Raw genomic sequence first — 26048 nt, forward strand, 5'->3', positions numbered from 1 at the left:
TAATTCCTTCTTGATTTTGTTATATGTTTTTAAAAATTGTATTCTTTTAAAAGCAACCTCTGAGAACTCCGTTAAACCTCTTCGTGGGCTATCTTTAGACCACTTAAATCCAATGTTACCCAACAGTGTATGAAGGGATGTTCCAGATCCTTCAAATAGCTGAATATGGTTTGGCGTTTTATGGATACTTTCCAGACTAACATTTTTCTCTGATATCTCTGATACAGCTAACAACAAGCATATCTTGATTCGTCACCTTTTTCGCATAGACACGGTTTCTTTTTGGTGAAGTTAAAGTTATATTGTTTTATTTTTTGAGATATTTTAGTGACTGTACCCGTACTTCTTATTCAGTGCAGCTGCAACGCGTAAAAAATACCTTCAGTAAAAACCCCGACGATTTGCAATTTATTAAAACAAAGCGTTAAAATAAGGTTAGCCGGTTTATAACCCCTAATTATAATATTTTGAATAATTTTGCAGACGTTTGACAGCATTCTATCTCTTTTTAAACAGAATAAAACGAGAAGGATAATACTGTCTGACTGTAAAACGAATTTACAACTTTAAACAAACAAGTATTGACACACCTGTCACTACTGTTTTAAATTGACTATATTTTTAATCTGCCGTACTGTTATTTTTAGTGTTTATTATTAGGTTTTTATCACACATGCCATGAAAAAACAGATCATGAGCCTCCGTGGCGCAATCGGCTAGCGCGTTCGGCTGTTAACCGAAAGGTTGGTGGTTCGAGCCCACCCGGGGGCGATAATGTTTTTCTTCATTGTAGTTATCCCAGCTCTTTTATTATTATAACATTGTTTATTGCTAAATTAATGTAAGTTTTAATTTTTTACAGCTTTTTTATTTTTATAAAGAATCCGGTATAATTAATTTAAATTTGTTTCCGTTAATAATATAGTAAGTTATTGTATTTTTTAAAAACTTAATTTATATTTTAATTCTTCTGTACATGTGTATGTCACTAAATGTTTGCTCGTTAGTTGAACCAATTTTGATTTAGAAAATGTGTCTGTACTTCCATATTTCTTGGCCGATGATAAATCAATTGTTTACATGGAATTGTAAAGAAAGGAAGGCTATTATATAAATTAACTTGGCAAGTTTCAATATTAGAGTTTCATTGCTTGCCAGTCAAAAAATAATATTTTTCTTTGGCGTATTTTCACTGTTAATAAGGCAATCCAAAGCGCAGGAGGTCGTTGGTTAGTTTTGGAGAGCTCTCCATGTCAATATGATGATATAAAGTCTTGTTGTGCATGAGATGGAATCAGCCTGAAGATGTTATGTATTGCGCTTGTTATACAAGCTGCTAAAATCGAATGAAATTCTTCCTGTAGATATCTCCCTACGTCAACAATTTGAGTGTTACGATAAATCGGGATAAATATAGAATATATAATATATAATATATAATATATAATAAATATAATACGGGATAAAACGGGCACAATAATATGTAAGTTATAATACAAAAAATTCACACCGATCTCGCAGGAGTTAAATCCTATAGATATATACTAATTATTTTAAGGATTCCATTAGCATATAACTGCTATTATCTGCACTGTTTTAATAGTTATATAAATGGAGCATTTGTCGGAAGGAAACAAGGCGGGGACAAAGGTCCGATAGATGATGAATCGAGGGGTGTAGGAGGTAGAACTGTAGAAGTTCGCAGTTTAGTGTTCCACCAGTGCTTAGTGTACCACCAGTGTTAGTGTTTAGTTTAATGGCAAATTGTGAAAATGCAGTGGCCTAGTCTTAGCTGATTCAGCTTCACCACGTGGGAGTGGCTAGGTGGTATAGAAAGGATGTTGAAGATGCTTCACATTGTCTTAATTAGCTACTTATTAGTCTTAGTTTGAAGATCCCAAATAAACTATGGGGAACTTATGGTAAATGTTTTTTTACTGTGAAAGAAGGGTATTTCCCAAAGGAAGTGAAACATAATTTGCTGCAGGATCAGCACGCTTATTGCCGTAAGTACCGATATGTGCTGGCTTCCAGTCAAACCTGGTACACAGCTATCCAACAACATGGAATGCATCATGGTCAGGAATGGGGACAAGAGAAGATGGTCGTGTTATTGTTTTAAAAAGTATTCGAGCGAGCTGTATGAATGTATGGAAATTAATCACTTCTTATGTGACTGAACATAATCATGGAGAAGAACCTGATTTATCGCAAAAAGCAGTGAGTATTAAGCCTCAATCAGTGAAGAGAAAAGCGTATTCGACCGCTATGAAAGATGCTATTGCTCTAAATAAAAACACTAACAAATATATATATTATTTACAGCTTTCATTAATACAATATATAGTTTAAGTAATTGTTATTTTTTAATAAGAAATTATTATAATATTTTTACCAGATTTTAAATACTAATTGCTAGTGTAAATTATTATTAATTTTCCAGCAGAAAAAAATGGTTCAACATAATAGTTAAAATATTTTTTATTAATTTATACAACCTTCGCCAAACTTTCTGTTACATAAATAGGTCGTCTCGAAATAATTATATTTACAAGAATACGTCATTCAGTTTGTTCACTATACTTCGGCATATAAATACATAATACCTTGCTGATCCCGCCATACGCACAGCAGACGACTTTATATCCATAAATATTCCGCTTCAGTATTAATAAAAAGGGCTCTCCTAAAACTAACTAATGATCTCCTGTACTTGGGATTGTCTTAGTAGATCTAATTTTCATCAAAAATGAAAATACGCGTCGGGACTGTAAACCCAATATTGAAAATTGTCAAGTTAATTTATATAGTAACCTTTTGGATCCCTCCTCTTTTATTCCTCTTTTTGGATTTTTACCATTCTATGAATCTGCACACAAAATGTTTGAAATCGATTCAAATGATTAGCAGAAATTTAGTGACAAAAGAATGAAAATTTATAATGAGTTTTTATAAAATTCAATAACTTACTATTATTAACCGACATTTTATAAATTTAATTATACCTAATTCTTTATAAAAATAATTTTGTAAAGGAATCTGGATATAATTACAGCTTATATTTATTTGGCATTAAATAATGTTATATTGAGCAAGGACCAGTGCATAATGGAAAAAATGTTATCGCCCCCGGGTGGGCTCGAACCACCAACCTTTCGGTTAACAGCCGAACGCGCTAGCCGATTGCGCCACGGAGGCTCACGATTCAGTTTTTCTAGGCAAGCGTGATAAAAACATAGTAATAATCACTGACAAACAGCATTACAGGTTTAAAATAGATGCTTATATAACATCTGTAGCAAATATATTATCTATTTGATTTGAATAAACACTGTTTAAGGTTATTCTTGGAGAAACCCTAAGTCTTACTTAACTAACACGGTTGACGATAGAATAAAAGGAAGCAAAACCTGATGATGGCAGATGAGATTCTGCCAAAATCTCGTCAATTTATTGAAGATTCGGAACCAAACGCGGATAAAAGCCTTGAATACCACTCTTTTTATAATATATGTAGTATACAGTCTCCTTTTCCATATACTTTTTGTCGATTGGAATCATTACAGTAAATCGAAGACCTCTGTAAGAATGCGGTGTAAAAATTTCGATTTACCTTCCTAACAAGATTTCAAGCATCAGCACTTTTTCCTAAATTTGTTGCAATAACATTGTTTTTTCTCTCATTTACATTTAGGCCATGTAATGAATTATCAAACATATCTCTTTTCATCACTACATCTCTTTAGGCCACCACACGCGAGATTCAAAGGTTTGTTAACGCTAGAGAATAGGTACCATGCAGTTCCGGGTATAAAACACCAGCACGACGACGTCACTCTTTTCTGCAAAAGCAGTGGCATGGCATTCTATATCCTGAAAGCCTTCTATATCCTTCTATATCATTCTATATCCTTCTATAGCTGAAAAAGTAAACTACCAATTCCCCAGAAAACGACTCTGTATAAAATGCTGATCCTATCAGTCTGCCTTACATATACGTTATACAATACAATACGAATACGTTTCTGGGAGACAACATGCATAACATCAAAGAGTTCTAATCCAAAGATGTCCGCACACTGCTTAATACCCCGTGGTTTTTAAGAAACACGAACACCCATATCGAATCAGACACCCCGTTTGTGAAAATTTTCACGAACATACTTAATGCGAGGTTTTCCCTTGGCACCTTGCAACATTCAAATTAGCTGATAAAACTGTTCTCTCTCATCATTCGCGGTAGGTAATTAAAATACTGCAATGGCAGTCGTATTCCAGGTCTCTGTCGGCCGCAAAATTAAATTTCCCGAACTCGAAGCAACATCAGCAAAAAACCAATTGATACTAGCTGGACATCTTGGTAAAAAACCGTCTCTCTTTTTCCTCTTTACTAATTAATTTCCTTAACCCTTTCGCTTAAAGTTGAGGTAGCCTAATATCCTGTCCATGCAGTCTTCGAAATAAACAACTTTTAAATCAATCAGTATTTTCTGTTCTCGTACAAATTCCTTCCACAAATAGTGGTGACAAACCAAACAAACAAAACCAATTAACAAACATTCCTACAATTAGTGACTCCCTCGTGATCGAACTGCCTACCAGATCAATAAACGCAACAGAATCCACGTGCTCAACATCCATATGGAAGGAAAACATGAAGAACCTATCAACACTATACGGTCGACTTTTCCCGCAATACTAGCGTGGCGGATGAAGACCACAGCAGTCCAATAAGACGTAATGATGAAGACCCTTGCACCAGGAGGCTGGACACGTGAGCTTCCACATTTACAGGTACCTCAAATCAAATCAGAACGACCGACAAAATACTACGTCCTGCTTATCTGGCAACGGCAGATGATCCTGCAAATCTCTTAACCAAGGTTGGATCTTAACCTTACAAGAAATCCCAACGCCATTAATTCCTGATTGCAACAGTCCTCAGGTACTTTCACTACATAGACATACAGTTCGCAGCAGCTCCACTTTGAAGGGACTAATGTAGCGACAGCTGCGTCTCTTTAGGCCATCGCAATTACACCCACACTGGATTCAAAGGTCGGCAACGCTAAATGATTGGTGCCATGTAATTCCGGTTATAAAAGACCTGCACGACGACGTCTCTCTCACTCTTTCACCTTTACTATTTCATTCCTTAATACTCCCGTCGATCACATATAGCCTTTGATATCAAAATACATAAGTTTTAAATCAACCACTGCTTTCTGTTCTCATGCAAATTATTTTCCCAAAATAGTAGTGAGTTTTCAAACAAACAAAATCAACAAACAAGCCACAAATGAGCAGTCCTACAGAAATGAACGCTTAGGGACCTCTGTGGAGAAAAAACTTTATTACTCATTTGAATACCTGCGAAGATAAACCAGTATGTTACAGTTTTCTTGAATATATACAATATTGCCAATAATACTTCGATAAGAAAAGGATTATTAAATATGAATAAAAGTTAAATAACTTTATATTAGAATATTTTCTATTAGCTTCCATATGTATGCAACCAATAAATTACCATAGAACATATGCTGAACAGCTGATTTTATTATTACTCATTGTATTTTAAACCCTTTGTCACTATTTTATCCCCATCTACCAGTCTTAATTATACTTGTCTAATATTTCTTAATTATCATATAAATGATTTTACTTTTTAATAAACTTTATTATTAGATTTTTAATGTCTTTAATATTGTAAAAGAAGATTCAATTGTTTAGTGTATTCTATTTTAAAAAATGTATTTTAACTAAGTTATCATACAGTCTATCCAAAATTATTCTGTACATGCGTCATCTAAATTTGTGGAGTCGAAACGTCGCAATGTTACCATATCTACTCTGAATTTTAGTTCAGTTTGGCTTTGACATACAACAAAATACTAAATATAAATAAAATGATTAAACAAAAATACTTTTATCAAATATAATTTATTTTAACATTATAGTAAAGTAATTCGCATATTATTAGTACTTAAAGGACTTAAAAATTAAGTACACAATTATAGTAGTCTGTAGGTTAAAGTTGTGTTTGATTATATTTACATTGAACTCTCTTCCTTACCATCTATGAGTTAGAGTTCTAAAATCGTTTCTAGTTGTTTACCCTGGAGGCCTATCCACCTAATTAACAATTGTATATCCAAGCAATATATTTTACTTTCAATAGAGGGCAGGGCATATTTATATTTTACACTTAGTTCTTGTGACTTTCGTTAGAGCTTATACTTGAAAACATATTTTGATATCACTGTATTTCTCCTTCGTTTGTTCTATTAATACCTGTATTCATGTTTCTAAATAAAACTAGATTTAATCACTGTATTCTCCTTAATGCCTTTGCCATATCTGCAAACAGTTACTATTGTTTCTATCATGGCACATTTTAACTAAATGCTCACGTATGTTCTGAACAATTACACATATCTTTTATACTCTACAATAAGATTTCCTAGAGTTATCTTATATTAATTATATACTCATCTTTACTTGTTTCCATTCACATCACCCTGTCTCAGGAATTGGCAGCATTGAATCATATTATATTCAGAAAGCTTCATTCAAGTGAATAAATAAGCTAGTTAATTTCCTATATATATATATATATATATATATATATATATATATATATATATATATATATATATATATATATATATATATATATATAAGATTTGTTCACAATTCCATCATTTGTCAATTTGTTCTTCAATGTGTTTTATCGAGTTCATCCAAACCGAAGGTATTATTGACCATTCCTGATTCCAGCATGAAGAACAACATATCTGCAGTGAATTAGTAATAAATGTAATGACTAATAAAACTTGTTCCTACATTTACCTTTCTCTGTCAACTTTTGTTGTCATAACACTATTTTCATCTATGTCATCTTGCCATGAGTGACTGTTATTGGTTTATATATGGGACGGTATATTAGTCCCATTTTGAAATATCCATACCATGTATTAAAAACTTTATTCTTTTAAAAGTAATATCCGGAAGTTCCATTTGACCTCTTGGATACTCTTCAGACTAACAGTTTCCTTTGAAATAATTGTATTAAACTATGTTTGTATTGAAAAACGACTCACTATTTTAATATATTTCAAATATTTAATCTTTGATAGAGCTAACACATAGCTGATCTTGATTTGTCACCCTCTTCGTTAAGGATAGTTTTTTTTTTCGGTGAATTCGAGATCATATTTTTCAATTTTTGGATATATCAGTGATGAAGTGAAGTTTATCAAAACAAGCAAAGTATTAAAATAACTTTTGCCGGTTTATAACCTCTTACCACTATTGTTTTGATGAATTTTGCATACGTTTGACAACCGTACGACTTTGACAGCGTAATTCTGTTACACGTTCGAACTTATCAGACGACATTGTGTCTCTTTTTAACTTGAGTAAAATGATAAGGAAAATATCGTCTGATTTTAAAACGAATTTACAAATTGCGCCAGGCAATACATTAAACATATTGATGACGTATGTATAAAAAAACCTTGGATAGACAATATATGCCCTTAGTTTACAATAGTTAACTAGGTTTACATAAATTAAACAAATAATTTGATATATGTTTAGTGTTATTATTGCCATGGTACATCACATCATTCCTCTTCTTTTCAAGGAGTAAAATATTAGCCATATAATTTCGGATTTTACTAATAAATATTTTATTTAGATTCAAAGTAAGTTTTGTAAAAAGATTTTAGAACTACCCATCAAACTCAACCTATAAACTATTGAAAGTCCAATATTCAAACATGGGTTTTGCAATTAAATTAAACAACAGTGATAATATCAAAGAAAATAATATTATTCGCAGCTTATTATATTTGATTGTCTAATTTCAAAAAGTGTTTGTTAATTTTAACATTAGCTGGCCTTCAGTAACTTTAAAATTCTATCAAAGATATCTTCTTTTAATCTCCTTGACCATAAGAAATCAATATGTGTATAATTTTTAATTGCAGTATATCCAAAAATGTTTGCTTGTTTTGGAAGTTTTTTATTAAGAAGTTCATTATCCTAACAAAATAAACATTAAGCACATATCAACAATATATTCTAATGCAACAAAATTACTTAACTCCTAATTTAAAAGATCAAAAATATTAAACTTTATGTATAGGTACGGTAATTTTTCCTAGTGGATGATCAGTATATTCTCGACTATTATAAACTTCCATATTCTTCTTGGGTCCATAGTCAAACTGACAAAAGCGATTGTTGTTGAACATATGTTGTATCGAGTGGTAAAGAGCTTTTAAGCAAGATGTTTTAGGTTAAACCGATAATCCCATTGGAAATGATTCCCGGTGAATTAAATAAATATATTTAGTATATATAGTATTCACTATGCCCTAAATAATTATAAGTTCTCAAATATTGAAAAGCAAAAAAAACCTTTGTTAAAAATTGGCGTCAAGCGATTCTTAGAAGGGTCATTATTAATTATTACATGTATATAAACACGTTTCAATTCTTACCATAGGTACTTATTATTCCACTTAACATTAATATGAATTTAACAGTTACATAGCTATAGTCTATTCAAAGTTTTTTTAATAATGCGTCATGGATATTTGTGACGTCGCAATATTGCAATGTTGCTGAATTAACTCTGAGTTTTAATTCAGTTTGGCTTTGACATACAAAAAATTTTAATCTCAAACATGTTGTACAGTATGTATGTATGTATGTGTATCAAACATGTATGTATTTGTACTGGGCCTAAAGTTTAACGTGGGCTCCGAACCATGGTTCTCAGCATTAAGCCTACCGACTGGCGAGTGACCAACTTTAGAAATCATCCCAGAAGACATACGGTCTTACCCAGCCTGGTTACTGGCGTGACTGGGATCATTTTGCTTGTCGGCTTTTACACTCTTGTCTAGAACAATCACAAATTTTGAACGATCACAAACATAAATTTACGACCATTCCCAGCAGGATTCGAACCCGCGGCTATCGCAACAGTAGGAGGACCGTCCTATCGCCTTTATCACTACGCCACCAAGCCGGCTTAAAATAATATTGTAAATAGATAAATGGTTTATATTATTAATCTAAATTGTGTGTTTATAGTAGAATATAAAATACATGTAGTTTGTAGTTCGAAAAAGGTTTTCGTTTCGTTATTTAGTTATTAGGATTATTATGAACATATTTTAATTTAAAGCGTTTTTCTCCTGTGTGTTAAAAATCTAAATTTAATTATTTTTTACTTTTTAGCCAGTTCCTTATTCATTTTTTAAAGTCGGTTCAATTTTTTTGTTAAAAATATTTCTTACAGGAATATTTTCGTAACACTTACTGGTCTTAGTACTGAGAAACCGCCTGCTGCATAGGCAACCGTAATCACAAAGACAGGCAGGGCAAATAATATTATCAGTTTCTTTAAAAATACGGTAAACTTAATATTTGTAAATATACATGTGTAACTTATCGTTGGAGGAAAAATCTACAAAATATAATTATCTCTTACACATGAAGCACATAAAAAAATGAAATTACCTTATTAAATAAACGGAAAGGGGTCAGTATTGACTTTTTTATGTGTCACTGAATGAATGTGTTTGAATATGACAGGATAATCGTAGATACCAACTTCGTGGAAACTGTACTTAAGACGCCATTAGATAATTAGAGGAATTTCTAAAGAAGATGTGACAAAAAATCTATCGAATAAAACAGCCAATGTACGTCATCAAAACTTATGACGCCAGCACGGAGCAGTACGGGATTATTACATCAGTATGCTTTTCCCAAATTAGAATAAAACTAACCTACTTAAGCTAAAGTTAAAAATACACTTATACACTAAACTAATTCCTTTGGTTTGGTTCGCTTTAATCTTCTGATTTCTTGCGTTGTCCACTAGCTGTAGCGCTTACACGTTGATGCGATTTCATGCATTGCATTTACACTTCGTGTATCTATTTGATTCCGAGATCATGGTGCATCTGTTCGTTGGTTACGTAGCGATAAGCATTGGTAGTTAATAGTAGAACTTTGTTTTCGATGCGTTGGATTACTAATTGGTTTGATGTTTTAGCGCAACCCCAAATTTGCACCACATAGGTCCAAACAGGCTTTATGATTGACTGATAAACCAATCCCTTTGATTTTATATCAAGTTAAGGATATCTTCCGACTAATCAGTACAATTACTTCACTTTGAGTCTAATTTGCTTTATATATCACATCATAGTTAATCTACCATCGAGATATATTCCGAGGTATTTAGTTGATTCTGCTTGGGGAATCGGGCTTCCGTCAAGAGATATAATTAAGTTTTTGTCAATTCGTCGCAACGCAAAATTAACATGGACAGATTTGAAGCTCTTAAGCTGTGTTGCTTTCCAGTGTCTAGTCCATTTGTAGATCTTGTTGACCGCTACTTGTACTTGTTCAGTAGCCTTACACAGAGATACATCTTTTGCCATTATAACTGCGTCGTCACCAAATATTCTAAGTACTGTTTCTTTTGTAGTTGAGATATATCAGCAGTATAAAACTGATATAGAAATGGCCCCAAGACACTACCTAATGGAACACCAGCCGAAATAGTTTTAATTGTTGTGAATGCCCCTTCTCATACGAGACTTTAAATTTTCTTTCGAAAAGATATGATTCCAGCAGTAGACCATAATTCCGCGGTAACAATTTGCTCATCTTGTAGATTAATCCCAAATGCCATACCCGGTCTAAAGCTTGTAAGATATCCAGGAATATTGCAGGGCGGCATTTCTTTTCTTTTTGAATACCTTTTCAACCACTGCTTTTACTCTGTGCACTTCACATTGTCGATAGTTGAATAGTGATTGCGAAATCCAAACTGGAAGTCTGGTATTTCTAAAAATAGTTTAATGCGTTTTAACAGCTGTGCGAAATAGGCCTGTAAGATCCAACTTATTCTGCCGGTTTGTCAGGGTTTTTAAACATAATTATTCCAGCAACTTTAAGACATTCCGGAAAGTGGTTCAGTCTCAAACAGGCATTGAATATATATGTCAATATGATTATCGCTTTTCGTGGCAGCTCTTTAAATTCTCCAGGTGGAATATCATCAATTCCAGGAGCCTTTTTAGTATTGAGGTTGTTGTCAATTTTTGTGGCTTCTATTGGAGAAATCAGATTTACTGTTACATCGGGCTGTTAAACGGGATTAATATCTATTATAGATCCTATATCATTCGGTTGAAATAAGTTAGCTAAATGTTCTGCGAATAATTCATCGTTGTATACAAAAAATAGTATAAGAAAGAATTTATATTATTAAAAATATTTTCCATCATTTCCTACAGCTTTGTCTCATCCTTCTGGCAAAATGGCAATGCCGTGTCGAAGGAACGTTTCTCAAAAATCCAATCATCTATCAATTTTCGCACTACTTCAGCCCTTAGAAGTAGTGTGCCGGCCAAGTTATGCTGCATCTATCTGGTTAGGCAACAGAAGCGTATGTTTAATGCGTACACTGATTGAGGCGGAACTTCCTATTCAAGCTACAATAATATACCCTTCAGAGCTCTTCAACGTGTAACCGAGAATTGTTAACAGAACGACTTTATATCTATTACTCTTTATTCCAACCCCTTTTCACAACAAGTTGTTAGACTGACTTCGTTATACATCTGCTCTGACACTTTTATTCGATTTTATAATCATATAGCATGCTACACATTGCTGAACACACCTTATGAACAGAAAGACTTCATGACCTCTTGAATTAATACATTACTTTTTACACTTGGGGTTACTGGAGGAGATCCATCGCCAATCATAATCCCATAAAAATCAATAAAAATAGGCTGAATCCCAATATTGAATCGTTTCGAAAAGGTATTTACAGTTTATCCATATGGTAACCATTTTCCTTTTTTTATGTTCTGGTCTAAAACAAGGCGGTGGAATGCATGACGCATACTTAGACGCGGAAACTTGCCCTGGAGTAACAACTGCCTCTGGGCTTACCAATACACTAAGCCGAAACCTCATTGTGAGTACCGCCTATAGAGTTGACCCCTGTGGGTCGCTACTGCTACTATTTTTGAGTTTTTGTTTATGGAAGGATTGAAATATAAAGTGCTTGATTTCTGGAGAGTCAGTTTCCCTGTGAATTTGGTTATTTCTGACAAATCATGGAGCGTTTAAGATTCTCCTGTGGAGATTATTTTGGAAAACTTGAAGCCATTTCATCTGATTGGGTGTAACAAACTTGAAGTAGCTATTAGATCCATAGAGAAGTACGGACCGAATTAACATCTTGTAAAATAAGCATTTGATGGAGATAGGAAGTCTGTTGGACAGATCACAGAAAATAGCATGTTTGTTATCCCAGAAAATGATGACCTGTGATTTTAGGGGGTTAATTTACAACCTCCAAAATTTAAACCACTTGACCGCATGATCGAGCTGCTTCTGTAAACATTCTTGAATTGTAATCTCTAATCTGGAGGCCGTGAAGAAATCAGTGTCGTCAGCGTAAAACGCGACGTCAATGTGATCTTTTCTCGTCAGATCTGAAATAAAGAGGCTAACAAACTTATGGATGGGAATGGGTAAAATGAGAAGGAAATATCAGCTTCAAGTTTTAAACAAATTTTACATTTCTACGAGCTGTATTTTGTAGTATGCTCGTCATCATATATGTGCTTTAGATGTTTTATTGGAAGAACTATATATTTGACATCATTTATGACGTCAGTTGGATGTTTTACGGGAAATGTATGTAATCGAATTCAACAATTTTAGGATAGCAAAAACCCTGTTAAAAGTTATATTCTATCTAAGTATATTATACTCTATCGTGCTCATTAACTTCATTTAATCTCAAAAGCCAATTTAAGTCCTTGCTATCACCACACCGACATTTAGATTATAGCTATCGAAATCGTTAACCACGCAATTTTTTAATGCATGGAAATAAAAAATCATTTGGGGTCAAATCTAAACTGCACCGCGGATAGATTTCTAGGATAGATTCCTTCGCTTGAGTCGATGTGTAAGTCATAGTCCTGACGAAGAACGATTCTCTTTCTTCTTCGATTTTTTCTGAATTTCTTCATTCAGAACTGACCGCCCTAGGTTGCTCCAATGCCACTGTTGGTACGTGAGCTGTGTTTGCATAATATTTAAAGTGCCACACAGTCAATTTTCGATCTTCCATCTTTCGGGCATATAGGCTGTGCATTGTTACGTGTGTAGATGTTATAAACGGTGTCTGATGAACCTTGAATTTAACAGTAGGGAGTCTTTTTAGCAATTGTTAAATTATGTGTATATATTCAAACAAATGTTTTACCAAAAGATCATATAATTAATAATTTTGAATTATTTTAATTAGTAATATCTAAGAATACTTTAATCTCGCGGAATGTCACTGACGGAATGTTACTTTACAAGATCACGTACACCAACGATTTTTTCTGGCACAACAGCTGATTTTGGCTCTTCACAATTTTTTTACAGTGCTGTAGGATTTATAGTGGTGTTTATCACCGAATGAACAATTAAGCTGATCGATCACTGTTGTCTTAAGCCATATAGAAAGCTAAAAATATAATCGCACGAGTTAATTTCATCATTTGTAGTTACTGGACTGGACTGGACTGAACAGACCACTTACCCTTTAGCACTGTAAAAGTACGAAATATTAAAACCTCCTTTTGGCTGTTCTCACATCACCAAAAAAAAATCATAACAAGAAGTAACGCCCAGGAAGGTTTGGTGGGATGGGTATATAATAAAATCAAATCTTAGTCATCATATCAATTCTTAATTCAAAGATGTTCTATAAAAACCTGAACCATTTGAAAGAAGCAATCGCCAGAAGCGGACTTTTAGGTTCAAACACACCGATAGCGACTCGCCAGAACCTCTGGAAAATTGTTTTGGAGGCTCCTTTTGGAGGAGGAGATGTTAGTGATCACTCTAAATTATTTAATAAAGGCTTCAACTATATTAATTTGTACACTTGTTACTTTAGTCTCTAAACGTTTATTCATTTATTTATCCTGTAATTAGATTTAATCATATGGTTTTAAATTAATTGTTTCACCCTATATTATTTTATAATTACCACAATATGTAATCTACGCTACAAATACAACTTGGCATGAATATGTTTTTATTTTGAAAACACATTTTATAACATTTTATCATAAAATTGATAAATACATTCTAAATATATGTTTGTATACATATAAATATACGATAAACATAATATAATACAATATTTTATTACACTATTATAAACTGAGAAGAGTTTTTATATCATCTTCTACAATAATAAAGAATGTATCGCAGATTTGATATATATATATATATATATATATATATATATATATATATATATATATATATATATATATATATATATATATATATATATATATATCTATATATATATATATATATATATATATATATATATATATATATATATATAAATCTATATATATATATATATATATATATATATATATATATATCTATATATATATATATATATATATATATATATATATATATATATATATATATTTGTAAATAACAATATATATAAATAGAAGAATAATTTTGACTGCATTTATGTTATCCTAGCAACTCTTAAGTATTTTTTATTGACTTTTTCGATTTTGTAAGCCTCTCGATGTTAGTTCAAGCCCTTTGAATTTTAAAACCTATGTTAAACTATAATAATATGTTACTATAATAATAATAATATATTAATTATTATCGATAAATAAAATTATAATTGTATCTAAAAGGGTGCGATTATTAAATAGTTGATAAGGATTCATTGAGAAGATGCGATACAAATATTTAGTGTTCAATTTCTGTTTACAATCAAGTCAAAGATATAAAATATAAGAATAATTTTACATCATTTAAAATTAAACTTTTTTAAGCTAATTTAACAGCAATTATCTCTTTCCTTTTCTTTCTAAAAAAAGTTCGAAAAGAAATATACGTATTCGTCTCACTTATGACACGGTTGAAAAAAAATCGTAAACATATTATACCATTGTTTTTATAAATTTTTTAAAGTCTTCTTTTTACCAACGACGGTTTATTTGTACCTACTGTTTAACGTGGGTTCCCTCAACCACGGTTCTCAACATTAACCCTACCAACTGGCCAGTGACCAACTAAGAGACCATCCCAGAAGACATCCGGTCATACCCAGCCTGGTTACTGGCGTGACTGAGACGATTATTCCTTATTGGATGTTCCTCTATTGCCTATAAATAAATTTACAATTACAATTTCAAACATAAAGTACATCCATGCCCTAACAGGATTCGAACCCGCGACTACCGAACAGTAGGAAGACCGTTCTGTCGCCTTAACCAGTGTGCCACCAAGCCGGCTTATGTTATTGTTACTTTCCGAATATTAAAATACGATTAAATGTATTATTCATCAATATTCCATTCATTTTTTCACACTGCCACTAGCCTCTTATTATCTTATTATCTCCATCCTTCCCTCCTTCAAAATTAGTGCGGGAAGGAATTCGTACATCTTCGTCTGTTATCACTAAGAGAAAAATAGCCGAAGTGTGCATTTGACTGAAATAGTAATTACTATTTTCAGTCCCTAGTTTTTTTTATTACTGACAAGTTCGACTGTTTTGCGACTATCGACTGTTTCTATTTTCAGTCGATAGTTCCCAACACTAGTTTTTACTCTACGTGACTAGTAAATGACGTCGTGAGCCTCCGTGGCGCAATTGGCTAGCGCGTTCGGCTGTTAACCGAAAGGTTGGTGGTTCGAGCCCACCCGGGGGCGATAATATTTTTTCCATTGTGCACTGGTCCTTGATTAATATAACATTGTTTATTGCTAATTTAATACGAATTATAACTGTCTCCAGATTTCGTTACAAAAATATTTTTATAACTAATCAAGTATATTTGTTTTAAATATAAGAAATCAATTGAAAGTAAAACACATTTTTTTGGAAAAACTAGTTTTTTTACTCAACATATTTCTCTTCAAGGGGAATACATTGATTATAGTGACTCTCTAACTTTTCGATACCATTTTTGTAGTACGATTTGTCCTTTGCTTCAAAATAGGCCCCAGTTTCGGCGATCAACTCTTCATTCGACGAACATTTCTTCCCAGCGAGCATTCTTTTGAGATCTGAGAACAGAAAATAGTCGTGGATGAGGAAGCAAGAAGTAAGGACACCAATCAATTTGTGCCATCGTTTTCACTGACCTGTGACACGGAACAATATTTTGGTGAAGCAGCACTTTTCTTTTTCTTCAAATGCGGCCGTTTTTCGGCGATTTCCTCCTTCAAACAGTCCAATAACGCTATGTAATAGTCGCTGTTGATGATCTTTCCTCTTTCAATGTAGTCAATGAAAATTATTCCATGCGCATCCCAAAATATAGACGCCATAACCTTGCCAGCCGACTGTTGCGTTTTCCCACGCTTTAGACCGAGTTCATCATGCGCAGTCCACTCGGATAACTGTCGATTGGACTTCGGAGTGAAATGATGGGGCCATGTTTCATCCATTGTCACATATCGACGCAAAAACTCGGGTTTATTACGCTTGATCATCTTCAAACACTGCTCCGAATCATCAACTCGTCGATGTTTTTGGCCAAAAGTGAGCTCGCACGGCACCCACTTTGCACAAAGCTTCCTCTCAACTGTATTTTTTCCCTTCAAAAAGCAATATTTTATCAATACGCGAAATTCCTTTTTATCCATTTTTTTCACAATTAAAAAGTTTCTTCACTCAAAATATTACAATTCACTGACTAATGATCCGACAGCCATCAAATTTATACACACATCTTTTGAGGGTTAGGGCTAACTAAAAAACATATGAATTTAATTCTAGTAGCGCTATCTATGTGACAGGCCGGGGACTTTTCAATTAATCTGTTATTTCTGTTAATAGTATAACAAGCTATTACAATTTTTGATTTTTTAAAACATATTTTATAGTCTCCTTACCAAATATGTTAGGGTTTATGTGGACTGGACTTACTGCTTAACGTAGGTTCCGAACCACTATCCTCGGCGTACGCTTTCCGACTAGAGAGTGACCAAATTGGAGATCATCCCAGAAGACATCTGGTTTATTTAAAAATGATTTATGTAAATTTTTTTATTATATTTTTTACATTGTTACTAATTGTTGCTGACTATCATTCCTAACTTAATAGTAGAATAGTCAGAATCGCAGTGTCGTCAACAAATGTAATCAACGAACATTTTCCATTTGTGCTAATAAACCCAAAATGATGTGCTGGTACATAAGTTTAGGTAATTTTTTTTTCTCTATAATAAATATTAAATAAATTAATGCTGTAATAACCTATATCAAAAATATATTATAAGTTTTATGGAATAATTATTTTAGAAATTTTATTAAATATAACAGATATTAGAACATGAGCAAGCTGATGATTCCCAAATGTCATATCAAATGGAGCGAAGAGGGAGAAGGAATTTGACAATTCCGAGAAATAACAATTAATTAGAGGTTACACCAGTCGAAAATATGTCCATTATATTACGCAATATTCTTCTTCAACTTTCTTCATCCTGACAATTATGTAATTAACTTTCCTTCTCATATCTCCGAGGAAAGAATATTTTTGATTTATGGACATATTTGTGAGAAACTCGACTTTTTCCATTTTCAATATGATATTTATGTACCCCACACTAATATTAAATTAAGTAAACAGCTGGCAGGATATCACTAATTACTGCCAATTAAGTTTTCCTTCTATTTGAAAGCATGGGGGGTATAATGTAATTTTTGTCAGTACAACTGAACAGTAGCGATATGTTAATTTGTAAATTAAGATTGTACTAAGCATACGTAATGTAAGAAGTAATTCATTTTTAAGAAATGTAGTTACTATATAATAACATATATTGTACCAACCGATTAAGAATGCAGTGTAAACCGCAAATTTGTATTCAGTAATAGTTCGTCTTTATTTATAGAGCTATAATATGTTCAAGGTTATTCAGTACATACGTCATTTAAATTTGTGACATTAAAACGTCACAATGTTGCCGAATCAACTTTGAGTTTTAGTTCAGTTTGGTTTTGACAAATACAAAAAATTATAATATAAATAAAATAATTGAACAAAAATATTATCAAATATGTTATTTTAACATTATAATACATCTAAACTGCAGTTAATTATACAGCCACAATAGTTTATAGGTTAAAGTTATAACCTCTTATAACTATTGCTTTCAAGAATTTTGTATACGTCTGACAACCGGACGACTTTGACAGGCTCCTTTGTTTACGTGTTCGAACAAATTAGACAGCATTGGGTCTCTTTTTAACTAGAATAAAATGAGAAGGATAATGTTGTCTGATTCTAAAATGAATTTACAAATTGCGGCAGACAATACATTAAATATCTTGATGACGTATGTACAAAAAACTTTGAATAAACTATGATTCTATTAAGCACCTCTTCTCTGTTACAAGGCTGTTGACATTGACACATTTACAAACACCACTTTTAATTTAAAGTATTTAGTTAGCAGAAGCTTTCTTTATATCATACAACCAAATTAGTAAAATTAGTTTATTAGATATTAAATTATTAGTTAGGCTTGTTAGTTTAATTTTTGCCAGTAGATCACTGCTGATCATGTACTTTTTTTAAGTTATTCTCTTAGCATTTCATAATCCACAAGTTTTTAATGGGATTGATGTTACACAATGACATGTGGGAGATCGCTTCAATAGATAATCTACTATACAAACTTATAAACTAGTACTATAATTAATTTCATTACTATTCTATGTTATTCTAAAAACTATTCTACGTAACTATTAATCAGGTCGGATAGTAATAAACGTTTTAACCTTCGCATATTTAACTGTGGCAAGTGCATTTGGGAGCACTGACACTCCTTCAAAGTTGGTCATTATGGTTTCCAAGCGCATATCGCGCTGTTTTAGGTTGTTTAGTAACAAACTTTTATGCTAGTGCATAATATGGGTCCACTTTATTTCGGAATCTCTGAAGGATGACCTATTTGTGAACTTGCTGGATTTACTAGTAACACAGTAGAATTTGATAGCATACGTTCATATAGGCCTAAGAATTGACTTATATAGCTTTATCTTCTTATTATCCAAAGATAATTTGGATTTACGTCCTATGATCCAATACATCTGGTTCAGTCTGAGCCCAAATTATCAACGATTTATTACTACATGTTAATTATTACAAGTTAAGCGTTGATCCAGATGCATTTCCAGTTATTTAACATTATCAGCTTGCGAGAGATTATTAAGATTTATCGGAGGTACCTACCAGTACCTTTACACTCTTACGCAGGGTCAGCGTCACGTGAATAGATTTTGTCCCATTCGCCTTCATATGCAATATTTTCACCTATAAATGAATATGAAGGTCCTTTGTATCTTGTGCATATCCGTTCCAGCTGTATACAGAAGATACAACAATAGGCAGAGGACACTGCCCTGCGGAGTATCTGAATATATTAGATCTAATTCAGTATATTAGCCACCCTTTTTCACAATAAAATATTTATCTGTGAGATATAACTTTAAAAACTAAAAGTGCGGATAGGGAAATTTTTTTTCAATTTATAGTAACTTGAAATCCATGTATCGAGCAATGTAGCCGAGTAATATTTTTTATCATTAAGTTTTTATTTATTTAACTGTCGAATCTCTGAACTTATTTTATTGTCACGGAAACCAAATTGATAGTTTGAAATAGGATTAATTTCTTCTGTACCATTTTGAGCCTCTTATAGGAGTTATGACTTTTTCCTTGATTCAAGTATTATGGATGTAGTTTAGATATAAGAATTAAAATATTAATATCATTTTAATCGTTTAAATATAAATGTTATTAACTTGAAGCTCTTTTCTGAGAGTTCTTGTAGGATTCTTTTACTAATTAGATCAAATCCGGGAGATTTTTAGGCATTAATTCCATTCATTATTATACGTTTTACTTCCCTAACAGTAAATTTTTCGGGTAGTAGGTCCATTAGAAATGAACCCAGTTAAATTGTTTTCCTTATCTACGGATATTTTGGATGGGAATGGATAGAGATGTTTAGGAAAAACATCCGCTTTTTCTTTGTCGTTCCTGGCCAAAAAATTATCTCTAAGCTAAAGGGTGGATAACTTGGTTGGAGCCTTTTATTCTTTCTTGTTATTTTCCCGAGAGAATATTCTTACTTATCTAATAATAACCATAATTATAATAAGTACTTCAATTAAAAATTTAATCGCGTTTTGTTGCCAAAAATATAACACTCAGAAAAGAGTGATGGAAAACCCGATGATATACGAACTTATCTCGGTTAGAAGCTGACTATAGCCACAAATATAATTATATTTAGTAAGATTGTTTTAGCCGCACTAATAAGTCATGTTTCCACGATTGTTTAAACCAGTCTTGCTGCTGTTATTAATAAATATACTAGTTAAAAGTAACCAGGTTCCTAGAAATTTTGCTCAATATGGACAAAGTATCAGCGCCGGTGATACAACGTAAGATTGTTTTTTTTAACAATTATCATTTATTTAGCCCAGGCCTATTTTTAGAAAAACTAATAATATATATGAGTTATTTCCCAAAAATAAGAAAAATATTGATATAAATAATATATGGAATAAAATATCCACCACCACTACGCATCCGGTTAATAGGTATGCTATAATTAATGGATATAATTATGTCAATCACTGAATCTTTTATATGGTTATTTCATTTTATAGCAAAAAGTTTATTCAATTACAAAGGAAAAGAGGAAATATATTTTCAGTACGGTCTAATGTTGTATCATGTCCTAAAGGTCAGATAAGCATTAAAACACCCAAAGGTAGTTTGTGCCGAAAAGTTTTCAATTTCGGTCGTTAATATATTAATAATATTTCATAACAACACTTAAAGTATTAATAGTATTTAGTGTATAACAATTATATGCTTAAAAAAGAAATAATTGCTATTAATAAACAATGTAAATACAAATGCGTTTTATTTTAACTATTTATACAACATCCTAGAACACAGCGCTTTTGCTTCGTAGACCAATTTAAATAAACCATTTTGATTGCAAATTCTGTAAAAATAACTTTTTTAAGATATATTTAGTCTAGCTCTCTAAAATATTAATTACGTTCTAGAAAATAATAACTTATCCATAAAAGTAGAAAAGAAAACAATAGTGTAACCAACCAGCAACATTTATTCGACACGGTATCGCAGAAAGACGGGAAGAAGTTGCTGAAATTGGAAATGAAAAAAAATCTAAAAAATATATTTATTATTTGATTATTTTAAATGAGTGTTTAATAATAATGATAAAAGTTTTATTACATATTTATTTGGGGAAAATTTATTAAAAACAATTAATGATATTGGTAATTGATATTTTTTACGGAGAAGAAGTCAACAATATGAATTTATTGATATGTCATGTTAAATATACGTTAGAATCACTACATAGTATAAAACAAAGTCGCCTTTTCTGTCCCTATATCTCTATGTGCGCTTAAATCTTTAAAACTACGCAACGGATTTTGATGCGGTTTTTTTCAATAGATAGAGTGATTCAAGAGGAAGGTTTATATGTATAATACATGCATAATATACTAAGGCAACATTGCTAATTTTAGAGGTTTCTAACGTGATGTCGTAAATTAACCTATTTTTTTAGGCTTATTTAGCAATTAGCAAAAACGCTGCCTAACCCTACGAGTTAGATCAAATTAATGTACTACAGTATTGTACACCATAAAAAGGTCTACAAAAAAGTCCGCGATGGTATATGTTTATCTTTTAGGGATAACCCACATTAACCATTTTTATTGTTTACTTTTTACGTGAGAAAATGGCTTATTTACGAAGCTATTTTAAGCAATACGGCATTAATCCTTATCGAATTAAGTACCTTAAATACAGTGTGCAATTAATATAGATCAATATGGTTCCTTACAGCATGTAAATTAAACAAATATTTTCGGAGATATTACAAATTTAAAATTTGCGTTTAAAAATGTGTAATGTAATAAAAATTGTATGAATTTAGATATTCCAAAGATAGCAGGAAATCTTCATAGTAAGTACAGGGGAAGAGAAATTGTTTTACTCCAAATTTAATGCGTGCAGGCCAAGGGCAGTAATGAATGAACCAAAAATACTGGATCGATTTTAATCATGTTTTCATTGAGTGACATAGGCATATATATTTTATGCCCAGGCAAAGTCGGAGCGGGTCGCTATGTTTTTATATACAACGTTCATATTTTTTCTGTAGTGTATTTAATTTAGTATCAGCATTGCACCCGTGCGAAGCCGGGGCGGGTCGCTAGTAATATATAAAATAATATAAACCAGTGTTTACAAAAACATTTACAATAACCATTTAAAATAATATAAATAAAATAGGGTCAACCAGATTTATTTTCGTACCAAAAAGTAATGTTATAACATCTAATGTTGAATCATAACAATAGCTTTTGTTGAGTATCTTTATTAATATTCACTAGTGATAGGACTGTGGTTGAAATTCGACCACAATTTATTAAGATACTCATGCCTCCCATAACAGAGTAAAGGGAATAATCATAACAAGAAATAACGTAATTAGATAATTTATTTTTTACAATTTAGAAATGTATATTATTGGAATGTATTTACAATCATTAAATGAACTAATCGAAATAATTGATACGTGATTCAAAGAATACAAATTCAATAGTCACATATTTTGTAGCATTAATTGTTATATACCTTAATATTTATCAATTCTTTAAAATGTTTACAAATTTACTGTTAATAATTCAGAATTTCTTTCATTTTTCCACGAATTCCATATATGCAAAGAATGTGGTTAGTTTAATTTTCACTTCATATATGTATTCATATAGTCTTTATATTTTGTCCATATTTCCCACCTAAAATATATATTGCAATAAATGCACCATGGTGATTAAAAAATTAATTTATTTACCAAATTTTTTAAATAAAAGTACATCCTACTTTGCTTAGTTATTTTAATCTTCGAAATCGGCCTTACAGATAGCTCATCTTTAATTTGATTTGTATTACCACAAAAATTTAGAGAAAGATCTTAATAACCTTTAGAATTACCTCTACTACAATGCATGTACAATGGAAGTATACTATGCCTCCAGAACCATATCAATTACTATCAGTCCTTAACGAAGGACAATTATTCAACTGTTCTCTATACACGCGAGGCATCAATAATCTTGGAAACAAAAAGGGCAGACTTTAACATTAATCTTAATCACGAATATGGTTAATCTATGTTGGGATGAAATAATCGCATATGTCGGGTTTATCTTTCACAGCCGTATATACTTTCCGGTAAAGCAGATACATGAATATGTTCTGTCTTCAAAAAATGGAAAATTGAATTTTACGCGATCATACTTATCTTAATCGTTTTTAATCCATAATTCTTTAATAGTTCCAACAATACGGGAATAACCGAAGGTAACACAAAATCTTGAATAAGAGAAGGCAAAATTTTCGCTAAACCGATATTTTCAAGTTCCTACAAAAAAATGTCTCCACATTTTTTGTGTTATCTAAAACTGTATCTTTTACTGATAGATCGAGCTTATATATATTCAATTATTTTTTTTCTTTTTAATTTTATTTATATTTATTAAACCTTATTTATTATTATTCACTATATTCATTTTTCAATATTTGTTAAGGAAATCTTGTTTTAAATATAGCGGAGCAAAAAAAAATTAGCATTATAATATTAGATATTACATTAGAACACAATAAATGCATATATTACAATGTAAACCTATATTACGAGGGCAATTTAATAAGTCAGTGACTTTTTGAATTTCCCGCACAGTCACCTTAAATATATCACTGTTGTCATCAGCTGCCATCTATTATAGACTCACCAATTTGAGGTCGTTCGAAAGATTGGAATCAGGCACCCTCTCGGATTTTAACAAAAATGGAAAAATTTACTTTTCGTGTGCTGATTAAGTATTATTTTTGCGCAAAACATAACCATCATCAAAACCCAGGATAGGTTTCAGGAAAGGTTTTCACCATCAATGTCAATAGCCGAAGTTTCAAGTAGCCAAAAAGAGGTCGTAGCACCAGAACTCGTCGATAAAATTGATAATAAATAGAAGAGTGATAGACGATGTGCAGCTACAATCCGAACAAGTTTCTGCAGTTATTACACTATTTACATTTCCAAACATGTCACAAAACACCATAAAGCAAGGAACAATCGAAACAGTGGGTTTCTGCGGATAAACTTGTATCCAAGATGGCCAAATTGTGTCTGTCGATCGGCTTCAGTTGTTGGAAAGCACGCGATGTTGTTCGGAAAAATGTACAAATTGAAATGCTAGCCTAACCATTCATTATACTGAATCTATCCAACACATTCATTAGATTTATGTTATTTTTCCTGTTTCCAAACCTGAAGAAAAGGCTGCGTGGTAAGAGATATGGGTAAAATGAGAAGCCTATTTTGAGATCATTGAGAAAACCTTTTATTTGGAAGGAATAAAAAATTTAAAAAAAGTTTTTCTTGAGATATAAAACGCTTTATTTCCATGTAACGACCTTGAAGCATGTCGAATTTTCATTGTGGAATAACTGTGTACAGAATACCCAGAAAAATAATCATAAATAACAGTAGCGAAAACTACTGCATAATAACGAATATCTGACAACCCCGAGACGTTTATCTGGGAAATTATTGACGGATATTTTCGATTCACAGAGGCATATTAACGAACCCTAAATCCTAAAAATAGATTCAATTTTTTCCTTTCAAAAAGTCACTAACTTTTCAAACTATCCATATATATGTGCGAAAGAGCCGCCAACTGTTTATTTTTTGTTTTATAAGCTTTTTTTGTTAGTTTATTTTTGACTAAATAATCCCGTGAATTTCGTATAACCTACATTAAACTTTATTAGATCTCCTCGGAACAGATGTTTCGTCAGATTGTTTTTTTTTACTCTTTGTGATTCCACAATCTAATAAGTATTTCTTATGTTGCTAGCTGTATCCCATAGATGGATTCCATATGATCAAATAGACTTGAGTATAGACTCATACAGCAATATCTCGTTATCTAATGATAACTTTGATTTGCGTCCGATGAGCCAGTACATTTGACAAAATTTAAGTCCCATTGTTTCCGTTTAGAGAGTATGTGCTTCTTCCAGATTAGGCGTCGATCTAAGTGCATACCAAGATATTTAACATGCTTTGCTTGGGGTAGTTCCAAAAGCCTTCAAAAATATCTTTTAGCATTTAGGTCAGTGTATATTTTGTTCACAAGTCTATGCACTTGTTCTATAGTCCCATGCTTATTGCGAAAGCCAAACTGATATTCTGTAATAATTTTTTTTTCTTTCTTTTTTCTATTATATAGTTCAGCTTCTTTATGTATAATTTCTCGAAAACCTTCGAAATTATCGTTAATAGACTTATAGGTCGGTAGGAAGTCACATCTTCTGGTATTTTCCTGGTTTAAGAATCATTAATATTTTAGCTACTTTCTAGATGCTAGGGAAGTAATTCGTAGCATAACATTAAATATAAAAGTTAATAGTTTTATCCCCTTTTCTGATAGTTCTTTTAAAATGTTACCAGTTACTAAGTCATAACAGGAGCTTTTTTAATATTAATCTCTCTCATTATTGTTTGTTTAACTTTTTTGACCGTTAATTTCTCGTGCGGTAAAGGCAGTTGAAATGGCGAAGAAAATTTAGAAAGCAAAGTAATTTTATTTTCGTCATCTTCATGTAGCTGAGACTGGACAGGTTTAAAAACATTTTTTAAATGTGAGAAAGTGTCGGCCTTCTCTTTATTGCTTCTAGCCCAATTATTTTCGTTTGTTTTAATAGGTGGGTTATACTGTTGGGGTCTCCTAAGCTTTTGTGTTGCTTTCCACATCGAATAGTCTGTAGCCTCAGTTGGTGTCTAGTTTTCTAGGTATT

At 32.0% G+C, this 26048-nt stretch overlaps 1 long non-coding RNA gene and 3 other non-coding genes across 4 annotated transcripts; 3 read left to right on the forward strand and 1 right to left on the reverse strand.

The window, feature by feature from the left end:
• The first annotated feature begins 697 nt into the window (after positions 1–697).
• On the forward strand, positions 698–771 carry TRNAN-GUU (transfer RNA asparagine (anticodon GUU)). The gene has a single exon. It is a non-coding gene; the product is annotated as a tRNA-Asn (tRNA).
• A 2353-nt stretch (positions 772–3124) lies between these two features.
• On the reverse strand, positions 3125–3198 carry TRNAN-GUU (transfer RNA asparagine (anticodon GUU)). Its single transcript has one exon. It is a non-coding gene; the product is annotated as a tRNA-Asn (tRNA).
• Positions 3199–15745: 12547 nt separating this feature from the next.
• TRNAN-GUU (transfer RNA asparagine (anticodon GUU)) lies at positions 15746–15819 on the forward strand. Its single transcript has one exon. It is a non-coding gene; the product is annotated as a tRNA-Asn (tRNA).
• A 4600-nt stretch (positions 15820–20419) lies between these two features.
• LOC143193593 (uncharacterized) lies at positions 20420–21053 on the forward strand. Its single transcript, XR_013005064.1, has 3 exons — positions 20420–20572; positions 20627–20731; positions 20801–21053. It is a non-coding gene; the product is annotated as an uncharacterized LOC143193593 (long non-coding RNA).
• Positions 21054–26048: the final 4995 nt, after the last annotated feature.

The sequence above is a fragment of the Rhynchophorus ferrugineus genome, unplaced genomic scaffold, assembly GCF_030347505.1.
Source record: "Rhynchophorus ferrugineus isolate W39M unplaced genomic scaffold, kcgeb_rfMv2 rfM3, whole genome shotgun sequence".
Classification (NCBI taxonomy): domain Eukaryota; kingdom Metazoa; phylum Arthropoda; class Insecta; order Coleoptera; family Curculionidae; genus Rhynchophorus; species Rhynchophorus ferrugineus.